The following is a 19,356-nucleotide window of genomic DNA, read 5'->3' as shown; positions in this document are numbered from 1 at the left end:
TAACATGGGGGGGTCTCCTGGCTGTTCACACAGGTGTGTCATTGCTGTACATTGACCATGCATTGCTTCTGTGGTATTGCAAAGGCAAAGACAAATGCTTCCAGCCATCCATTGCACTAATGGATTGGTCATCAGCTGGCTGTCTATGTCCCGCATCAATATAGACCAAAGTACAGAGGGTTAGGCTATGCTATAGTGCACCTACCTGATGCATCAGAAGGTGCGAGGCCCTTGCTAAATTCTGTGCACAGACTTTGAGATCTATGCTTTAGACTGTATCTAAACCTGCTCCAACATGGACTGACATTCTGGCCTACTTTCAGCCGATGCGACTTGTCTGTCGCTGAACAGTCGCTTTTTATGTATTCAGCACCTATGTATAATGTTGTAAAAATGCTCTAGAAGCTAAAGTCGCAGAAATGTCACACATATTTGGCCTGCAACTTTCTGTGCGACAAATTCAGACAGGAAAAATCAGTATAAATCCTTAGAAAATTATCCCCCAGTGTCTCCATCTGCTGGCGGTATTTAATAAGCATTGCTGCACTGATGGGGTATGCATTAGACGAAAAAAAAGAAGAAAAAGAAGAATAATACGCCCAGAAAAGAGGCGAAAAGGAGAAAAACGTAAAAAAACGTGAAAAAAAAGTAAGAGGAAGAGAAGGGAAAAAAAGGTGGAAATGGGTTTAAAAGTGATTTCGGCGGAGAAATATATATATATATATATATATATATATATATATATATATATATATATATATATATACGCGCACACACACACATATATATAAACGTATTCTCCGTTGAGATATTGCAGCCGCTGCTGTGTCCAGGCCCAGGAGCCTTAGCACTGTGCTGTGATGTCACTCAATACCACTGACATCACTAGGTGTAAACAACATCTCTCCTTTGCTGTGTATGTGACTATGGAGCTGTTTGGTGATGTCGTCTATTATGGCCTTCATAGAAGCAACAGGAGATTGTTGCATCCATCTAGAACCCTCAGAACTACAGTGCTATGATGTCACTCACTTCCACAGGCCTTGCAGAGTGTAAACAACAACAACCCAGCTTTGTTGTGTATGTAACCATAGGGATTGTGATGTCACCTAGAACCTTCACAGCAGCGACAGCTTTATGAGGAGCATCAGCACTGCTCTGCCTGAGCAGAACCATCACCGCCATAGGTTGTCAAATAACCCGGATTTAACCCACACAGGTAAGTCCAATGGGGTGCAGGCATGTCCTCTATGCTTACAGCTTCCCGTGGGTGTTGGTTTGATACCGTTTGGGGACAGCCAAGGAGGCATCTGCAGGCAACAAAGGTAGGTGTGTGCTTGTGTGTGTGTTTCCTATGCAGATCCTAAGCCCAGTGTCACATGCAAGTAGGAGGAGTAAGAAGGGTTCCTGGCAAATCCGGGTTATGGATTGCATTTAAAAAGGCCCCGTGGGAGTGCAATGGGCCCCTGTCTTGCTGCTTAGCAATAATGGTATGGGTTTAGGTTCTGCTGTGTGTACTGGTGGTTGACTGCCCCCCAGCCCAGAGTGTGCATGGAAAATTGTCTGGCAGCCTCCCTGACAGCAAGCAGTGATAGTGCCCATGAAGGGGACCTTGTTGGGCCCGCCCCTTTCACGGTTATCGCTTCTCGGCCTTTTGGCTAAGATCAAGTGTAGTATCTGTTCTTATCAGTTTAATATCTGATACGTCCCCTATCTGGGGACCATATATTAAATGGATTTTTGAGAACGGGGGCCGATTTCGAAGCTTGCTTCCGTCGCCCTATGCATTGACCCGATATGGCAGTATCTTCGGGTACAGTGCACCACCCCCTTACAGGGTTAAAAAGAAAGATTCCTACTTTCATTGCTACCTGCTTGCTGGCTAGCCAGCTAGCCAGCCCTGTGGGCCTTGCTGCTGCTGCTGCTGCTGCTGCAGCCAAAAAACAAAAGGTGGTGCTGCTGCTGCTTCTGCTGCTTCTGCTTGTGTCTGGCCGCTGTTGGAGCGTCCAGGCACAGGACTTCTGCTGCTGCTGACTAAATGGCCTCCTTAATTGGATCATTTGAGTAGCCAGCACACCTGTGCAGGTAGGGCATGACATGATAGGCAGCTGCCTTGATAGCGGGTGGGTGCTGAATGTTCCTAATTGACAAAATAAGATTAATGCTTATGAAGAAATATAAAATCTCATCCCTTCCCCAATATCGCGCCACACCCCTACCCCTTAATTCCCTGGTTGAACTTGATGGACATATGTCTTTTTTCGACCGTACTAACTATGTAACTATGTAACATAACATGGGGGGGTCTCCTGGCTGTTCACACAGGTGTGTCATTGCTGTACATTGACCATGCATTGCTTCTGTGGTATTGCAAAGGCAAAGACAAATGCTTCCAGCCATCCATTGCACTAATGGATTGGTCATCAGCTGGCTGTCTATGTCCCGCATCAATATAGACCAAAGTACAGAGGGTTAGGCTATGCTATAGTGCACCTACCTGATGCATCAGAAGGTGCGAGGCCCTTGCTAAATTCTGTGCACAGACTTTGAGATCTATGCTTTAGACTGTATCTAAACCTGCTCCAACATGGACTGACATTCTGGCCTACTTTCAGCCGATGCGACTTGTCTGTCGCTGAACAGTCGCTTTTTATGTATTCAGCACCTATGTATAATGTTGTAAAAATGCTCTAGAAGCTAAAGTCGCAGAAATGTCACACATATTTGGCCTACAACTTTCTGTGCGACAAATTCAGACAGGAAAAATCAGTATAAATCCTTAGAAAATTATCCCCCAGTGTCTCCATCTGCTGGCGGTATTGAATAAGCATTGCTGCACTGATGGGGTATGCATTAGACGAAAAAAAAGAAGAAAAAGAAGAATAATACGCCCAGAAAAGAGGCGAAAAGGAGAAAAACGTAAAAAAACGTGAAAAAAAAGTAAGAGGAAGAGAAGGGAAAAAAAGGTGGAAATGGGTTTAAAAGTGATTTCGGCGGAGAAATATATATATATATATATATATATATATATATATATATATATATACGCGCACACACACACATATATATAAACGTATTCTCCGTTGAGATATTGCAGCCGCTGCTGTGTCCAGGCCCAGGAGCCTTAGCACTGTGCTGTGATGTCACTCAATACCACTGACATCACTAGGTGTAAACAACATCTCTCCTTTGCTGTGTATGTGACTATGGAGCTGTTTGGTGATGTCGTCTATTATGGCCTTCATAGAAGCAACAGGAGATTGTTGCATCCATCTAGAACCCTCAGAACTACAGTGCTATGATGTCACTCACTTCCACAGGCCTTGCAGAGTGTAAACAACAACAACCCAGCTTTGTTGTGTATGTAACCATAGGGATTGTGATGTCACCTAGAACCTTCACAGCAGCGACAGCTTTATGAGGAGCATCAGCACTGCTCTGCCTGAGCAGAACCATCACCGCCATAGGTTGTCAAATAACCCGGATTTAACCCACACAGGTAAGTCCAATGGGGTGCAGGCATGTCCTCTATGCTTACAGCTTCCCGTGGGTGTTGGTTTGATACCGTTTGGGGACAGCCAAGGAGGCATCTGCAGGCAACAAAGGTAGGTGTGTGCTTGTGTGTGTGTTTCCTATGCAGATCCTAAGCCCAGTGTCACATGCAAGTAGGAGGAGTAAGAAGGGTTCCTGGCAAATCCGGGTTATGGATTGCATTTAAAAAGGCCCCGTGGGAGTGCAATGGGCCCCTGTCTTGCTGCTTAGCAATAATGGTATGGGTTTAGGTTCTGCTGTGTGTACTGGTGGTTGACTGCCCCCCAGCCCAGAGTGTGCATGGAAAATTGTCTGGCAGCCTCCCTGACAGCAAGCAGTGATAGTGCCCATGAAGGGGACCTTGTTGGGCCCGCCCCTTTCACGGTTATCGCTTCTCGGCCTTTTGGCTAAGATCAAGTGTAGTATCTGTTCTTATCAGTTTAATATCTGATACGTCCCCTATCTGGGGACCATATATTAAATGGATTTTTGAGAACGGGGGCCGATTTCGAAGCTTGCTTCCGTCGCCCTATGCATTGACCCGATATGGCAGTATCTTCGGGTACAGTGCACCACCCCCTTACAGGGTTAAAAAGAAAGATTCCTACTTTCATTGCTACCTGCTTGCTGGCTAGCCAGCTAGCCAGCCCTGTGGGCCTTGCTGCTGCTGCTGCTGCTGCTGCAGCCAAAAAACAAAAGGTGGTGCTTCTGCTGCTTCTGCTTGTGTCTGGCCGCTGTTGGAGCGTCCAGGCACAGGACTTCTGCTGCTGCTGACTAAATGGCCTCCTTAATTGGATCATTTGAGTAGCCAGCACACCTGTGCAGGTAGGGCATGACATGATAGGCAGCTGCCTTGATAGCGGGTGGGTGCTGAATGTTCCTAATTGACAAAATAAGATTAATGCTTATGAAGAAATATAAAATCTCATCCCTTCCCCAATATCGCGCCACACCCCTACCCCTTAATTCCCTGGTTGAACTTGATGGACATATGTCTTTTTTCGACCGTACTAACTATGTAACTATGTAACATAACATGGGGGGGTCTCCTGGCTGTTCACACAGGTGTGTCATTGCTGTACATTGACCATGCATTGCTTCTGTGGTATTGCAAAGGCAAAGACAAATGCTTCCAGCCATCCATTGCACTAATGGATTGGTCATCAGCTGGCTGTCTATGTCCCGCATCAATATAGACCAAAGTACAGAGGGTTAGGCTATGCTATAGTGCACCTACCTGATGCATCAGAAGGTGCGAGGCCCTTGCTAAATTCTGTGCACAGACTTTGAGATCTATGCTTTAGACTGTATCTAAACCTGCTCCAACATGGACTGACATTCTGGCCTACTTTCAGCCGATGCGACTTGTCTGTCGCTGAACAGTCGCTTTTTATGTATTCAGCACCTATGTATAATGTTGTAAAAATGCTCTAGAAGCTAAAGTCGCAGAAATGTCACACATATTTGGCCTGCAACTTTCTGTGCGACAAATTCAGACAGGAAAAATCAGTATAAATCCTTAGAAAATTATCCCCCAGTGTCTCCATCTGCTGGCGGTATTGAATAAGCATTGCTGCACTGATGGGGTATGCATTAGACGAAAAAAAAGAAGAAAAAGAAGAATAATACGCCCAGAAAAGAGGCGAAAAGGAGAAAAACGTAAAAAAACGTGAAAAAAAAGTAAGAGGAAGAGAAGGGAAAAAAAGGTGGAAATGGGTTTAAAAGTGATTTCGGCGGAGAAATATATATATATATATATATATATATATATATATATATATATACGCGCACACACACACATATATATAAACGTATTCTCCGTTGAGATATTGCAGCCGCTGCTGTGTCCAGGCCCAGGAGCCTTAGCACTGTGCTGTGATGTCACTCAATACCACTGACATCACTAGGTGTAAACAACATCTCTCCTTTGCTGTGTATGTGACTATGGAGCTGTTTGGTGATGTCGTCTATTATGGCCTTCATAGAAGCAACAGGAGATTGTTGCATCCATCTAGAACCCTCAGAACTACAGTGCTATGATGTCACTCACTTCCACAGGCCTTGCAGAGTGTAAACAACAACAACCCAGCTTTGTTGTGTATGTAACCATAGGGATTGTGATGTCACCTAGAACCTTCACAGCAGCGACAGCTTTATGAGGAGCATCAGCACTGCTCTGCCTGAGCAGAACCATCACCGCCATAGGTTGTCAAATAACCCGGATTTAACCCACACAGGTAAGTCCAATGGGGTGCAGGCATGTCCTCTATGCTTACAGCTTCCCGTGGGTGTTGGTTTGATACCGTTTGGGGACAGCCAAGGAGGCATCTGCAGGCAACAAAGGTAGGTGTGTGCTTGTGTGTGTGTTTCCTATGCAGATCCTAAGCCCAGTGTCACATGCAAGTAGGAGGAGTAAGAAGGGTTCCTGGCAAATCCGGGTTATGGATTGCATTTAAAAAGGCCCCGTGGGAGTGCAATGGGCCCCTGTCTTGCTGCTTAGCAATAATGGTATGGGTTTAGGTTCTGCTGTGTGTACTGGTGGTTGACTGCCCCCCAGCCCAGAGTGTGCATGGAAAATTGTCTGGCAGCCTCCCTGACAGCAAGCAGTGATAGTGCCCATGAAGGGGACCTTGTTGGGCCCGCCCCTTTCACGGTTATCGCTTCTCGGCCTTTTGGCTAAGATCAAGTGTAGTATCTGTTCTTATCAGTTTAATATCTGATACGTCCCCTATCTGGGGACCATATATTAAATGGATTTTTGAGAACGGGGGCCGATTTCGAAGCTTGCTTCCGTCGCCCTATGCATTGACCCGATATGGCAGTATCTTCGGGTACAGTGCACCACCCCCTTACAGGGTTAAAAAGAAAGATTCCTACTTTCATTGCTACCTGCTTGCTGGCTAGCCAGCTAGCCAGCCCTGTGGGTCTTGCTGCTGCTGCTGCTGCTGCTGCAGCCAAAAAACAAAAGGTGGTGCTGCTGCTGCTTCTGCTGCTTCTGCTGCTTCTGCTTGTGTCTGGCCGCTGTTGGAGCGTCCAGGCACAGGACTTCTGCTGCTGCTGACTAAATGGCCTCCTTAATTGGATCATTTGAGTAGCCAGCACACCTGTGCAGGTAGGGCATGACATGATAGGCAGCTGCCTTGATAGCGGGTGGGTGCTGAATGTTCCTAATTGACAAAATAAGATTAATGCTTATGAAGAAATATAAAATCTCATCCCTTCCCCAATATCGCGCCACACCCCTACCCCTTAATTCCCTGGTTGAACTTGATGGACATATGTCTTTTTTCGACCGTACTAACTATGTAACTATGTAACATAACATGGGGGGGTCTCCTGGCTGTTCACACAGGTGTGTCATTGCTGTACATTGACCATGCATTGCTTCTGTGGTATTGCAAAGGCAAAGACAAATGCTTCCAGCCATCCATTGCACTAATGGATTGGTCATCAGCTGGCTGTCTATGTCCCGCATCAATATAGACCAAAGTACAGAGGGTTAGGCTATGCTATAGTGCACCTACCTGATGCATCAGAAGGTGCGAGGCCCTTGCTAAATTCTGTGCACAGACTTTGAGATCTATGCTTTAGACTGTATCTAAACCTGCTCCAACATGGACTGACATTCTGGCCTACTTTCAGCCGATGCGACTTGTCTGTCGCTGAACAGTCGCTTTTTATGTATTCAGCACCTATGTATAATGTTGTAAAAATGCTCTAGAAGCTAAAGTCGCAGAAATGTCACACATATTTGGCCTGCAACTTTCTGTGCGACAAATTCAGACAGGAAAAATCAGTATAAATCCTTAGAAAATTATCCCCCAGTGTCTCCATCTGCTGGCGGTATTTAATAAGCATTGCTGCACTGATGGGGTATGCATTAGACGAAAAAAAAGAAGAAAAAGAAGAATAATACGCCCAGAAAAGAGGCGAAAAGGAGAAAAACGTAAAAAAACGTGAAAAAAAAGTAAGAGGAAGAGAAGGGAAAAAAAGGTGGAAATGGGTTTAAAAGTGATTTCGGCGGAGAAATATATATATATATATATATATATATATATATATATATATATACGCGCACACACACACATATATATAAACGTATTCTCCGTTGAGATATTGCAGCCGCTGCTGTGTCCAGGCCCAGGAGCCTTAGCACTGTGCTGTGATGTCACTCAATACCACTGACATCACTAGGTGTAAACAACATCTCTCCTTTGCTGTGTATGTGACTATGGAGCTGTTTGGTGATGTCGTCTATTATGGCCTTCATAGAAGCAACAGGAGATTGTTGCATCCATCTAGAACCCTCAGAACTACAGTGCTATGATGTCACTCACTTCCACAGGCCTTGCAGAGTGTAAACAACAACAACCCAGCTTTGTTGTGTATGTAACCATAGGGATTGTGATGTCACCTAGAACCTTCACAGCAGCGACAGCTTTATGAGGAGCATCAGCACTGCTCTGCCTGAGCAGAACCATCACCGCCATAGGTTGTCAAATAACCCGGATTTAACCCACACAGGTAAGTCCAATGGGGTGCAGGCATGTCCTCTATGCTTACAGCTTCCCGTGGGTGTTGGTTTGATACCGTTTGGGGACAGCCAAGGAGGCATCTGCAGGCAACAAAGGTAGGTGTGTGCTTGTGTGTGTGTTTCCTATGCAGATCCTAAGCCCAGTGTCACATGCAAGTAGGAGGAGTAAGAAGGGTTCCTGGCAAATCCGGGTTATGGATTGCATTTAAAAAGGCCCCGTGGGAGTGCAATGGGCCCCTGTCTTGCTGCTTAGCAATAATGGTATGGGTTTAGGTTCTGCTGTGTGTACTGGTGGTTGACTGCCCCCCAGCCCAGAGTGTGCATGGAAAATTGTCTGGCAGCCTCCCTGACAGCAAGCAGTGATAGTGCCCATGAAGGGGACCTTGTTGGGCCCGCCCCTTTCACGGTTATCGCTTCTCGGCCTTTTGGCTAAGATCAAGTGTAGTATCTGTTCTTATCAGTTTAATATCTGATACGTCCCCTATCTGGGGACCATATATTAAATGGATTTTTGAGAACGGGGGCCGATTTCGAAGCTTGCTTCCGTCGCCCTATGCATTGACCCGATATGGCAGTATCTTCGGGTACAGTGCACCACCCCCTTACAGGGTTAAAAAGAAAGATTCCTACTTTCATTGCTACCTGCTTGCTGGCTAGCCAGCTAGCCAGCCCTGTGGGTCTTGCTGCTGCTGCTGCTGCTGCTGCAGCCAAAAAACAAAAGGTGGTGCTGCTGCTGCTTCTGCTGCTTCTGCTTGTGTCTGGCCGCTGTTGGAGCGTCCAGGCACAGGACTTCTGCTGCTGCTGACTAAATGGCCTCCTTAATTGGATCATTTGAGTAGCCAGCACACCTGTGCAGGTAGGGCATGACATGATAGGCAGCTGCCTTGATAGCGGGTGGGTGCTGAATGTTCCTAATTGACAAAATAAGATTAATGCTTATGAAGAAATATAAAATCTCATCCCTTCCCCAATATCGCGCCACACCCCTACCCCTTAATTCCCTGGTTGAACTTGATGGACATATGTCTTTTTTCGACCGTACTAACTATGTAACTATGTAACATAACATGGGGGGGTCTCCTGGCTGTTCACACAGGTGTGTCATTGCTGTACATTGACCATGCATTGCTTCTGTGGTATTGCAAAGGCAAAGACAAATGCTTCCAGCCATCCATTGCACTAATGGATTGGTCATCAGCTGGCTGTCTATGTCCCGCATCAATATAGACCAAAGTACAGAGGGTTAGGCTATGCTATAGTGCACCTACCTGATGCATCAGAAGGTGCGAGGCCCTTGCTAAATTCTGTGCACAGACTTTGAGATCTATGCTTTAGACTGTATCTAAACCTGCTCCAACATGGACTGACATTCTGGCCTACTTTCAGCCGATGCGACTTGTCTGTCGCTGAACAGTCGCTTTTTATGTATTCAGCACCTATGTATAATGTTGTAAAAATGCTCTAGAAGCTAAAGTCGCAGAAATGTCACACATATTTGGCCTGCAACTTTCTGTGCGACAAATTCAGACAGGAAAAATCAGTATAAATCCTTAGAAAATTACCCCCCAGTGTCTCCATCTGCTGGCGGTATTGAATAAGCATTGCTGCACTGATGGGGTATGCATTAGACGAAAAAAAAGAAGAAAAAGAAGAATAATACGCCCAGAAAAGAGGCGAAAAGGAGAAAAACGTAAAAAAACGTGAAAAAAAAGTAAGAGGAAGAGAAGGGAAAAAAAGGTGGAAATGGGTTTAAAAGTGATTTCGGCGGAGAAATATATATATATATATATATATATATATATATATATATATATATATATATATACGCGCACACACACACATATATATAAACGTATTCTCCGTTGAGATATTGCAGCCGCTGCTGTGTCCAGGCCCAGGAGCCTTAGCACTGTGCTGTGATGTCACTCAATACCACTGACATCACTAGGTGTAAACAACATCTCTCCTTTGCTGTGTATGTGACTATGGAGCTGTTTGGTGATGTCGTCTATTATGGCCTTCATAGAAGCAACAGGAGATTGTTGCATCCATCTAGAACCCTCAGAACTACAGTGCTATGATGTCACTCACTTCCACAGGCCTTGCAGAGTGTAAACAACAACAACCCAGCTTTGTTGTGTATGTAACCATAGGGATTGTGATGTCACCTAGAACCTTCACAGCAGCGACAGCTTTATGAGGAGCATCAGCACTGCTCTGCCTGAGCAGAACCATCACCGCCATAGGTTGTCAAATAACCCGGATTTAACCCACACAGGTAAGTCCAATGGGGTGCAGGCATGTCCTCTATGCTTACAGCTTCCCGTGGGTGTTGGTTTGATACCGTTTGGGGACAGCCAAGGAGGCATCTGCAGGCAACAAAGGTAGGTGTGTGCTTGTGTGTGTGTTTCCTATGCAGATCCTAAGCCCAGTGTCACATGCAAGTAGGAGGAGTAAGAAGGGTTCCTGGCAAATCCGGGTTATGGATTGCATTTAAAAAGGCCCCGTGGGAGTGCAATGGGCCCCTGTCTTGCTGCTTAGCAATAATGGTATGGGTTTAGGTTCTGCTGTGTGTACTGGTGGTTGACTGCCCCCCAGCCCAGAGTGTGCATGGAAAATTGTCTGGCAGCCTCCCTGACAGCAAGCAGTGATAGTGCCCATGAAGGGGACCTTGTTGGGCCCGCCCCTTTCACGGTTATCGCTTCTCGGCCTTTTGGCTAAGATCAAGTGTAGTATCTGTTCTTATCAGTTTAATATCTGATACGTCCCCTATCTGGGGACCATATATTAAATGGATTTTTGAGAACGGGGGCCGATTTCGAAGCTTGCTTCCGTCGCCCTATGCATTGACCCGATATGGCAGTATCTTCGGGTACAGTGCACCACCCCCTTACAGGGTTAAAAAGAAAGATTCCTACTTTCATTGCTACCTGCTTGCTGGCTAGCCAGCTAGCCAGCCCTGTGGGCCTTGCTGCTGCTGCTGCTGCTGCTGCAGCCAAAAAACAAAAGGTGGTGCTGCTGCTGCTTCTGCTGCTTCTGCTTGTGTCTGGCCGCTGTTGGAGCGTCCAGGCACAGGACTTCTGCTGCTGCTGACTAAATGGCCTCCTTAATTGGATCATTTGAGTAGCCAGCACACCTGTGCAGGTAGGGCATGACATGATAGGCAGCTGCCTTGATAGCGGGTGGGTGCTGAATGTTCCTAATTGACAAAATAAGATTAATGCTTATGAAGAAATATAAAATCTCATCCCTTCCCCAATATCGCGCCACACCCCTACCCCTTAATTCCCTGGTTGAACTTGATGGACATATGTCTTTTTTCGACCGTACTAACTATGTAACTATGTAACATAACATGGGGGGGTCTCCTGGCTGTTCACACAGGTGTGTCATTGCTGTACATTGACCATGCATTGCTTCTGTGGTATTGCAAAGGCAAAGACAAATGCTTCCAGCCATCCATTGCACTAATGGATTGGTCATCAGCTGGCTGTCTATGTCCCGCATCAATATAGACCAAAGTACAGAGGGTTAGGCTATGCTATAGTGCACCTACCTGATGCATCAGAAGGTGCGAGGCCCTTGCTAAATTCTGTGCACAGACTTTGAGATCTATGCTTTAGACTGTATCTAAACCTGCTCCAACATGGACTGACATTCTGGCCTACTTTCAGCCGATGCGACTTGTCTGTCGCTGAACAGTCGCTTTTTATGTATTCAGCACCTATGTATAATGTTGTAAAAATGCTCTAGAAGCTAAAGTCGCAGAAATGTCACACATATTTGGCCTGCAACTTTCTGTGCGACAAATTCAGACAGGAAAAATCAGTATAAATCCTTAGAAAATTATCCCCCAGTGTCTCCATCTGCTGGCGGTATTGAATAAGCATTGCTGCACTGATGGGGTATGCATTAGACGAAAAAAAAGAAGAAAAAGAAGAATAATACGCCCAGAAAAGAGGCGAAAAGGAGAAAAACGTAAAAAAACGTGAAAAAAAAGTAAGAGGAAGAGAAGGGAAAAAAAGGTGGAAATGGGTTTAAAAGTGATTTCGGCGGAGAAATATATATATATATATATATATATATATATATATATATATATATACGCGCACACACACACATATATATAAACGTATTCTCCGTTGAGATATTGCAGCCGCTGCTGTGTCCAGGCCCAGGAGCCTTAGCACTGTGCTGTGATGTCACTCAATACCACTGACATCACTAGGTGTAAACAACATCTCTCCTTTGCTGTGTATGTGACTATGGAGCTGTTTGGTGATGTCGTCTATTATGGCCTTCATAGAAGCAACAGGAGATTGTTGCATCCATCTAGAACCCTCAGAACTACAGTGCTATGATGTCACTCACTTCCACAGGCCTTGCAGAGTGTAAACAACAACAACCCAGCTTTGTTGTGTATGTAACCATAGGGATTGTGATGTCACCTAGAACCTTCACAGCAGCGACAGCTTTATGAGGAGCATCAGCACTGCTCTGCCTGAGCAGAACCATCACCGCCATAGGTTGTCAAATAACCCGGATTTAACCCACACAGGTAAGTCCAATGGGGTGCAGGCATGTCCTCTATGCTTACAGCTTCCCGTGGGTGTTGGTTTGATACCGTTTGGGGACAGCCAAGGAGGCATCTGCAGGCAACAAAGGTAGGTGTGTGCTTGTGTGTGTGTTTCCTATGCAGATCCTAAGCCCAGTGTCACATGCAAGTAGGAGGAGTAAGAAGGGTTCCTGGCAAATCCGGGTTATGGATTGCATTTAAAAAGGCCCCGTGGGAGTGCAATGGGCCCCTGTCTTGCTGCTTAGCAATAATGGTATGGGTTTAGGTTCTGCTGTGTGTACTGGTGGTTGACTGCCCCCCAGCCCAGAGTGTGCATGGAAAATTGTCTGGCAGCCTCCCTGACAGCAAGCAGTGATAGTGCCCATGAAGGGGACCTTGTTGGGCCCGCCCCTTTCACGGTTATCGCTTCTCGGCCTTTTGGCTAAGATCAAGTGTAGTATCTGTTCTTATCAGTTTAATATCTGATACGTCCCCTATCTGGGGACCATATATTAAATGGATTTTTGAGAACGGGGGCCGATTTCGAAGCTTGCTTCCGTCGCCCTATGCATTGACCCGATATGGCAGTATCTTCGGGTACAGTGCACCACCCCCTTACAGGGTTAAAAAGAAAGATTCCTACTTTCATTGCTACCTGCTTGCTGGCTAGCCAGCTAGCCAGCCCTGTGGGCCTTGCTGCTGCTGCTGCTGCTGCTGCAGCCAAAAAACAAAAGGTGGTGCTGCTGCTGCTTCTGCTGCTTCTGCTTGTGTCTGGCCGCTGTTGGAGCGTCCAGGCACAGGACTTCTGCTGCTGCTGACTAAATGGCCTCCTTAATTGGATCATTTGAGTAGCCAGCACACCTGTGCAGGTAGGGCATGACATGATAGGCAGCTGCCTTGATAGCGGGTGGGTGCTGAATGTTCCTAATTGACAAAATAAGATTAATGCTTATGAAGAAATATAAAATCTCATCCCTTCCCCAATATCGCGCCACACCCCTACCCCTTAATTCCCTGGTTGAACTTGATGGACATATGTCTTTTTTCGACCGTACTAACTATGTAACTATGTAACATAACATGGGGGGGTCTCCTGGCTGTTCACACAGGTGTGTCATTGCTGTACATTGACCATGCATTGCTTCTGTGGTATTGCAAAGGCAAAGACAAATGCTTCCAGCCATCCATTGCACTAATGGATTGGTCATCAGCTGGCTGTCTATGTCCCGCATCAATATAGACCAAAGTACAGAGGGTTAGGCTATGCTATAGTGCACCTACCTGATGCATCAGAAGGTGCGAGGCCCTTGCTAAATTCTGTGCACAGACTTTGAGATCTATGCTTTAGACTGTATCTAAACCTGCTCCAACATGGACTGACATTCTGGCCTACTTTCAGCCGATGCGACTTGTCTGTCGCTGAACAGTCGCTTTTTATGTATTCAGCACCTATGTATAATGTTGTAAAAATGCTCTAGAAGCTAAAGTCGCAGAAATGTCACACATATTTGGCCTGCAACTTTCTGTGCGACAAATTCAGACAGGAAAAATCAGTATAAATCCTTAGAAAATTATCCCCCAGTGTCTCCATCTGCTGGCGGTATTGAATAAGCATTGCTGCACTGATGGGGTATGCATTAGACGAAAAAAAAGAAGAAAAAGAAGAATAATACGCCCAGAAAAGAGGCGAAAAGGAGAAAAACGTAAAAAAACGTGAAAAAAAAGTAAGAGGAAGAGAAGGGAAAAAAAGGTGGAAATGGGTTTAAAAGTGATTTCGGCGGAGAAATATATATATATATATATATATATATATATATATATATATATATACGCGCACACACACACATATATATAAACGTATTCTCCGTTGAGATATTGCAGCCGCTGCTGTGTCCAGGCCCAGGAGCCTTAGCACTGTGCTGTGATGTCACTCAATACCACTGACATCACTAGGTGTAAACAACATCTCTCCTTTGCTGTGTATGTGACTATGGAGCTGTTTGGTGATGTCGTCTATTATGGCCTTCATAGAAGCAACAGGAGATTGTTGCATCCATCTAGAACCCTCAGAACTACAGTGCTATGATGTCACTCACTTCCACAGGCCTTGCAGAGTGTAAACAACAACAACCCAGCTTTGTTGTGTATGTAACCATAGGGATTGTGATGTCACCTAGAACCTTCACAGCAGCGACAGCTTTATGAGGAGCATCAGCACTGCTCTGCCTGAGCAGAACCATCACCGCCATAGGTTGTCAAATAACCCGGATTTAACCCACACAGGTAAGTCCAATGGGGTGCAGGCATGTCCTCTATGCTTACAGCTTCCCGTGGGTGTTGGTTTGATACCGTTTGGGGACAGCCAAGGAGGCATCTGCAGGCAACAAAGGTAGGTGTGTGCTTGTGTGTGTGTTTCCTATGCAGATCCTAAGCCCAGTGTCACATGCAAGTAGGAGGAGTAAGAAGGGTTCCTGGCAAATCCGGGTTATGGATTGCATTTAAAAAGGCCCCGTGGGAGTGCAATGGGCCCCTGTCTTGCTGCTTAGCAATAATGGTATGGGTTTAGGTTCTGCTGTGTGTACTGGTGGTTGACTGCCCCCCAGCCCAGAGTGTGCATGGAAAATTGTCTGGCAGCCTCCCTGACAGCAAGCAGTGATAGTGCCCATGAAGGGGACCTTGTTGGGCCCGCCCCTTTCACGGTTATCGCTTCTCGGCCTTTTGGCTAAGATCAAGTGTAGTATCTGTTCTTATCAGTTTAATATCTGATACGTCCCCTATCTGGGGACCATATATTAAATGGATTTTTGAGAACGGGGGCCGATTTCGAAGCTTGCTTCCGTCGCCCTATGCATTGACCCGATATGGCAGTATCTTCGGGTACAGTGCACCACCCCCTTACAGGGTTAAAAAGAAAGATTCCTACTTTCATTGCTACCTGCTTGCTGGCTAGCCAGCTAGCCAGCCCTGTGGGCCTTGCTGCTGCTGCTGCTGCTGCTGCAGCCAAAAAACAAAAGGTGGTGCTGCTGCTGCTTCTGCTGCTTCTGCTTGTGTCTGGCCGCTGTTGGAGCGTCCAGGCACAGGACTTCTGCTGCTGCTGACTAAATGGCCTCCTTAATTGGATCATTTGAGTAGCCAGCACACCTGTGCAGGTAGGGCATGACATGATAGGCAGCTGCCTTGATAGCGGGTGGGTGCTGAATGTTCCTAATTGACAAAATAAGATTAATGCTTATGAAGAAATATAAAATCTCATCCCTTCCCCAATATCGCGCCACACCCCTACCCCTTAATTCCCTGGTTGAACTTGATGGACATATGTCTTTTTTTGACCGTACTAACTATGTAACTATGTAACATAACATGGGGGGGTCTCCTGGCTGTTCACACAGGTGTGTCATTGCTGTACATTGACCATGCATTGCTTCTGTGGTATTGCAAAGGCAAAGACAAATGCTTCCAGCCATCCATTGCACTAATGGATTGGTCATCAGCTGGCTGTCTATGTCCCGCATCAATATAGACCAAAGTACAGAGGGTTAGGCTATGCTATAGTGCACCTACCTGATGCATCAGAAGGTGCGAGGCCCTTGCTAAATTCTGTGCACAGACTTTGAGATCTATGCTTTAGACTGTATCTAAACCTGCTCCAACATGGACTGACATTCTGGCCTACTTTCAGCCGATGCGACTTGTCTGTCGCTGAACAGTCGCTTTTTATGTATTCAGCACCTATGTATAATGTTGTAAAAATGCTCTAGAAGCTAAAGTCGCAGAAATGTCACACATATTTGGCCTGCAACTTTCTGTGCGACAAATTCAGACAGGAAAAATCAGTATAAATCCTTAGAAAATTATCCCCCAGTGTCTCCATCTGCTGGCGGTATTGAATAAGCATTGCTGCACTGATGGGGTATGCATTAGACGAAAAAAAAGAAGAAAAAGAAGAATAATACGCCCAGAAAAGAGGCGAAAAGGAGAAAAACGTAAAAAAACGTGAAAAAAAAGTAAGAGGAAGAGAAGGGAAAAAAAGGTGGAAATGGGTTTAAAAGTGATTTCGGCGGAGAAATATATATATATATATATATATATATATATATATATATATATATATATACGCGCACACACACACATATATATAAACGTATTCTCCGTTGAGATATTGCAGCCGCTGCTGTGTCCAGGCCCAGGAGCCTTAGCACTGTGCTGTGATGTCACTCAATACCACTGACATCACTAGGTGTAAACAACATCTCTCCTTTGCTGTGTATGTGACTATGGAGCTGTTTGGTGATGTCGTCTATTATGGCCTTCATAGAAGCAACAGGAGATTGTTGCATCCATCTAGAACCCTCAGAACTACAGTGCTATGATGTCACTCACTTCCACAGGCCTTGCAGAGTGTAAACAACAACAACCCAGCTTTGTTGTGTATGTAACCATAGGGATTGTGATGTCACCTAGAACCTTCACAGCAGCGACAGCTTTATGAGGAGCATCAGCACTGCTCTGCCTGAGCAGAACCATCACCGCCATAGGTTGTCAAATAACCCGGATTTAACCCACACAGGTAAGTCCAATGGGGTGCAGGCATGTCCTCTATGCTTACAGCTTCCCGTGGGTGTTGGTTTGATACCGTTTGGGGACAGCCAAGGAGGCATCTGCAGGCAACAAAGGTAGGTGTGTGCTTGTGTGTGTGTTTCCTATGCAGATCCTAAGCCCAGTGTCACATGCAAGTAGGAGGAGTAAGAAGGGTTCCTGGCAAATCCGGGTTATGGATTGCATTTAAAAAGGCCCCGTGGGAGTGCAATGGGCCCCTGTCTTGCTGCTTAGCAATAATGGTATGGGTTTAGGTTCTGCTGTGTGTACTGGTGGTTGACTGCCCCCCAGCCCAGAGTGTGCATGGAAAATTGTCTGGCAGCCTCCCTGACAGCAAGCAGTGATAGTGCCCATGAAGGGGACCTTGTTGGGCCCGCCCCTTTCACGGTTATCGCTTCTCGGCCTTTTGGCTAAGATCAAGTGTAGTATCTGCATTTGGTCTGGTCGGAAGGTGTCTGTGGTACCCCGCTTCTCGGCCTTGGGGGATTGTCTCTCCTTACGGAGGGACTTCACCCCCTTGCTGCTATTGGGGAGCGGGCTTAGTCCACAGACAACGGGTTGCGATCCCCCTGTCTCTGGGACCTTGTGTCTCAGAAGGCATTTTCGGTACGTTGAGCGTTACCTGTAGCTTCGGAAGCACCTAGGGTACCCCCGACCTCTGCCTTGGGTAAGGGTTCCGCTTTTATAGCGGGATTCCGAGCCCCTGCTGCTATTGGGGAAGGGGCTTAGTCCCTGGGTGTGGAAGATGCCGTTCTCCTGGGCTTTCCCCTCTGGGGAAATGTCGATGCGAAATACCATCCGCATAGAGGTGTCGGAGAGCCATCGTCAGTTGAAGAACCTCCGCTTCATTGCGGAGGTGATTCTTCTTGACTACTTCCGCCTCAATAGGGAGGACATCCTGTGTCTAAATGACCAGGAAAGCCGTGGCCTGTATACCGTCACCTTCACGGCCACGGCGTGTTGCGATAACATCTATGCAACCTTGTCTGGTGCGGACCAGAGGGACGATCGACTCGACGGTCTTTCGTTCCAGTTCCTCTATGGTGAGGAACATATACCGTTGGTGGTGGCTATGCACAGCCCTCATGTGACCACGGAGGATATAGCCACTTTTCTTCGGCGATACTGCGAAGAGGTGCGATTCGCAAACAAAATATTGAACTCCGTGCGGTTCTGGAACGGCAAGAGGAAGTTCTGGGTCAAGCTCCGTAAGGATCCCGGTGGTATTGGGGGTCTTTGCCATCCGCCCCCAAATTTTGCCATCGGGAGAGTTCGAGGCTTCCTGTTCTATCCTCAAATGCCTATGTATTGCCGAAATTGCTTGAGGTTTGGCCACACCCAGGAGACCTGCGGCGCGGAGCGTGTGATTCGCTGCAATAGGTGTGGCCAAGAAGGTCACATAGCCTCAAGATGTAGCCATACGATAAGGTGCAACCTCTGCGGAGAGGAAAATCACGATTTTAATTCCTGTCCCCATAAAGCAAAAACTACGATGGGTGGGTCAAGGCTGGGCCCACCCAAAGAGGGGACAGGACAAAAGACGTCCTTTTTTAAGATGCCCAAACCCCAGATGGCAGGTACTGATGGGTCCAGGCCCAAGACCTCTGGTGCTCCATCGGGGGGCCCACCGGTGGTAGTGCTAGGGGGAGGCCATGGGGATTCCACGAAGCCCGGGCGGGTGATCGAGTTTACTGCCCGGGAAATTGAAAGACGTCGATCGACTTCCTACCTGGCTCAAGAGCCCGCCGAAACTTCTGAAGGGGGCTCACCTGTGGCGGGTGGTAGCCGACGGGCCTCGGTGGGGGCGGAGGTGGACCCAAAATTGCAGCATAAGCCAGGTACTGGCTTGGCCCAGGGTCGCCCTGCTCCGGACGAAGAGGCCCCGGTGAAAGCCCGCCGGAAGGGGAGCCAGGTGGCCAGGTCTGAGCCCGGTCCTGTTACTCCGCCTATACAGGACAGGGCCAAGAAGACAAGTGGCGCCAAACCAGGGTTTGCTGCCCCGCCAGCAGTGGACCCGGTGGGTAAAACTGGCCATCGTCGATCGATGGGGAAGTTGGAGCAACAGTCCTCAGCAACGCTTGCTGGGGAACAAGCGATGAAAACTTCCCAAGGTAGCGGCAAAGGTTCCGGAAAAGAGGCC

At 46.8% G+C, this 19,356-nt stretch overlaps 7 non-coding genes and 1 pseudogene across 7 annotated transcripts; all 8 read left to right on the top strand.

Annotated features, from left to right (window-relative positions):
- The first annotated feature begins 1,638 nt into the window (after positions 1–1,638).
- Positions 1,639–1,829, top strand: LOC130336266 (U2 spliceosomal RNA). The gene has a single exon (XR_008877723.1). It is a non-coding gene; the product is annotated as a U2 spliceosomal RNA (small nuclear RNA).
- Positions 1,830–3,918: 2,089 nt separating this feature from the next.
- Positions 3,919–4,109, top strand: LOC130336265 (U2 spliceosomal RNA). Its single transcript, XR_008877722.1, has one exon. It is a non-coding gene; the product is annotated as a U2 spliceosomal RNA (small nuclear RNA).
- Positions 4,110–6,187: 2,078 nt separating this feature from the next.
- Positions 6,188–6,378, top strand: LOC130336264 (U2 spliceosomal RNA). The gene has a single exon (XR_008877721.1). It is a non-coding gene; the product is annotated as a U2 spliceosomal RNA (small nuclear RNA).
- A 2,096-nt stretch (positions 6,379–8,474) lies between these two features.
- On the top strand, positions 8,475–8,665 carry LOC130336262 (U2 spliceosomal RNA). Its single transcript, XR_008877719.1, has one exon. It is a non-coding gene; the product is annotated as a U2 spliceosomal RNA (small nuclear RNA).
- A 2,097-nt stretch (positions 8,666–10,762) lies between these two features.
- Positions 10,763–10,953, top strand: LOC130336261 (U2 spliceosomal RNA). The gene has a single exon (XR_008877718.1). It is a non-coding gene; the product is annotated as a U2 spliceosomal RNA (small nuclear RNA).
- A 2,089-nt stretch (positions 10,954–13,042) lies between these two features.
- On the top strand, positions 13,043–13,233 carry LOC130336260 (U2 spliceosomal RNA). Its single transcript, XR_008877717.1, has one exon. It is a non-coding gene; the product is annotated as a U2 spliceosomal RNA (small nuclear RNA).
- Positions 13,234–15,322: 2,089 nt separating this feature from the next.
- Positions 15,323–15,513, top strand: LOC130336259 (U2 spliceosomal RNA). The gene has a single exon (XR_008877716.1). It is a non-coding gene; the product is annotated as a U2 spliceosomal RNA (small nuclear RNA).
- A 2,093-nt stretch (positions 15,514–17,606) lies between these two features.
- LOC130336218 (U2 spliceosomal RNA) lies at positions 17,607–17,824 on the top strand (annotated as a pseudogene).
- Positions 17,825–19,356: the final 1,532 nt, after the last annotated feature.

Source organism: Hyla sarda, unplaced genomic scaffold (assembly GCF_029499605.1).
Source record: "Hyla sarda isolate aHylSar1 unplaced genomic scaffold, aHylSar1.hap1 scaffold_471, whole genome shotgun sequence".
Taxonomy (NCBI): Eukaryota; Metazoa; Chordata; class Amphibia; order Anura; family Hylidae; genus Hyla; species Hyla sarda.
Note: the sequence above shows the minus strand (reverse complement) of the source record. Positions and strands in the feature narration are given on the sequence as shown.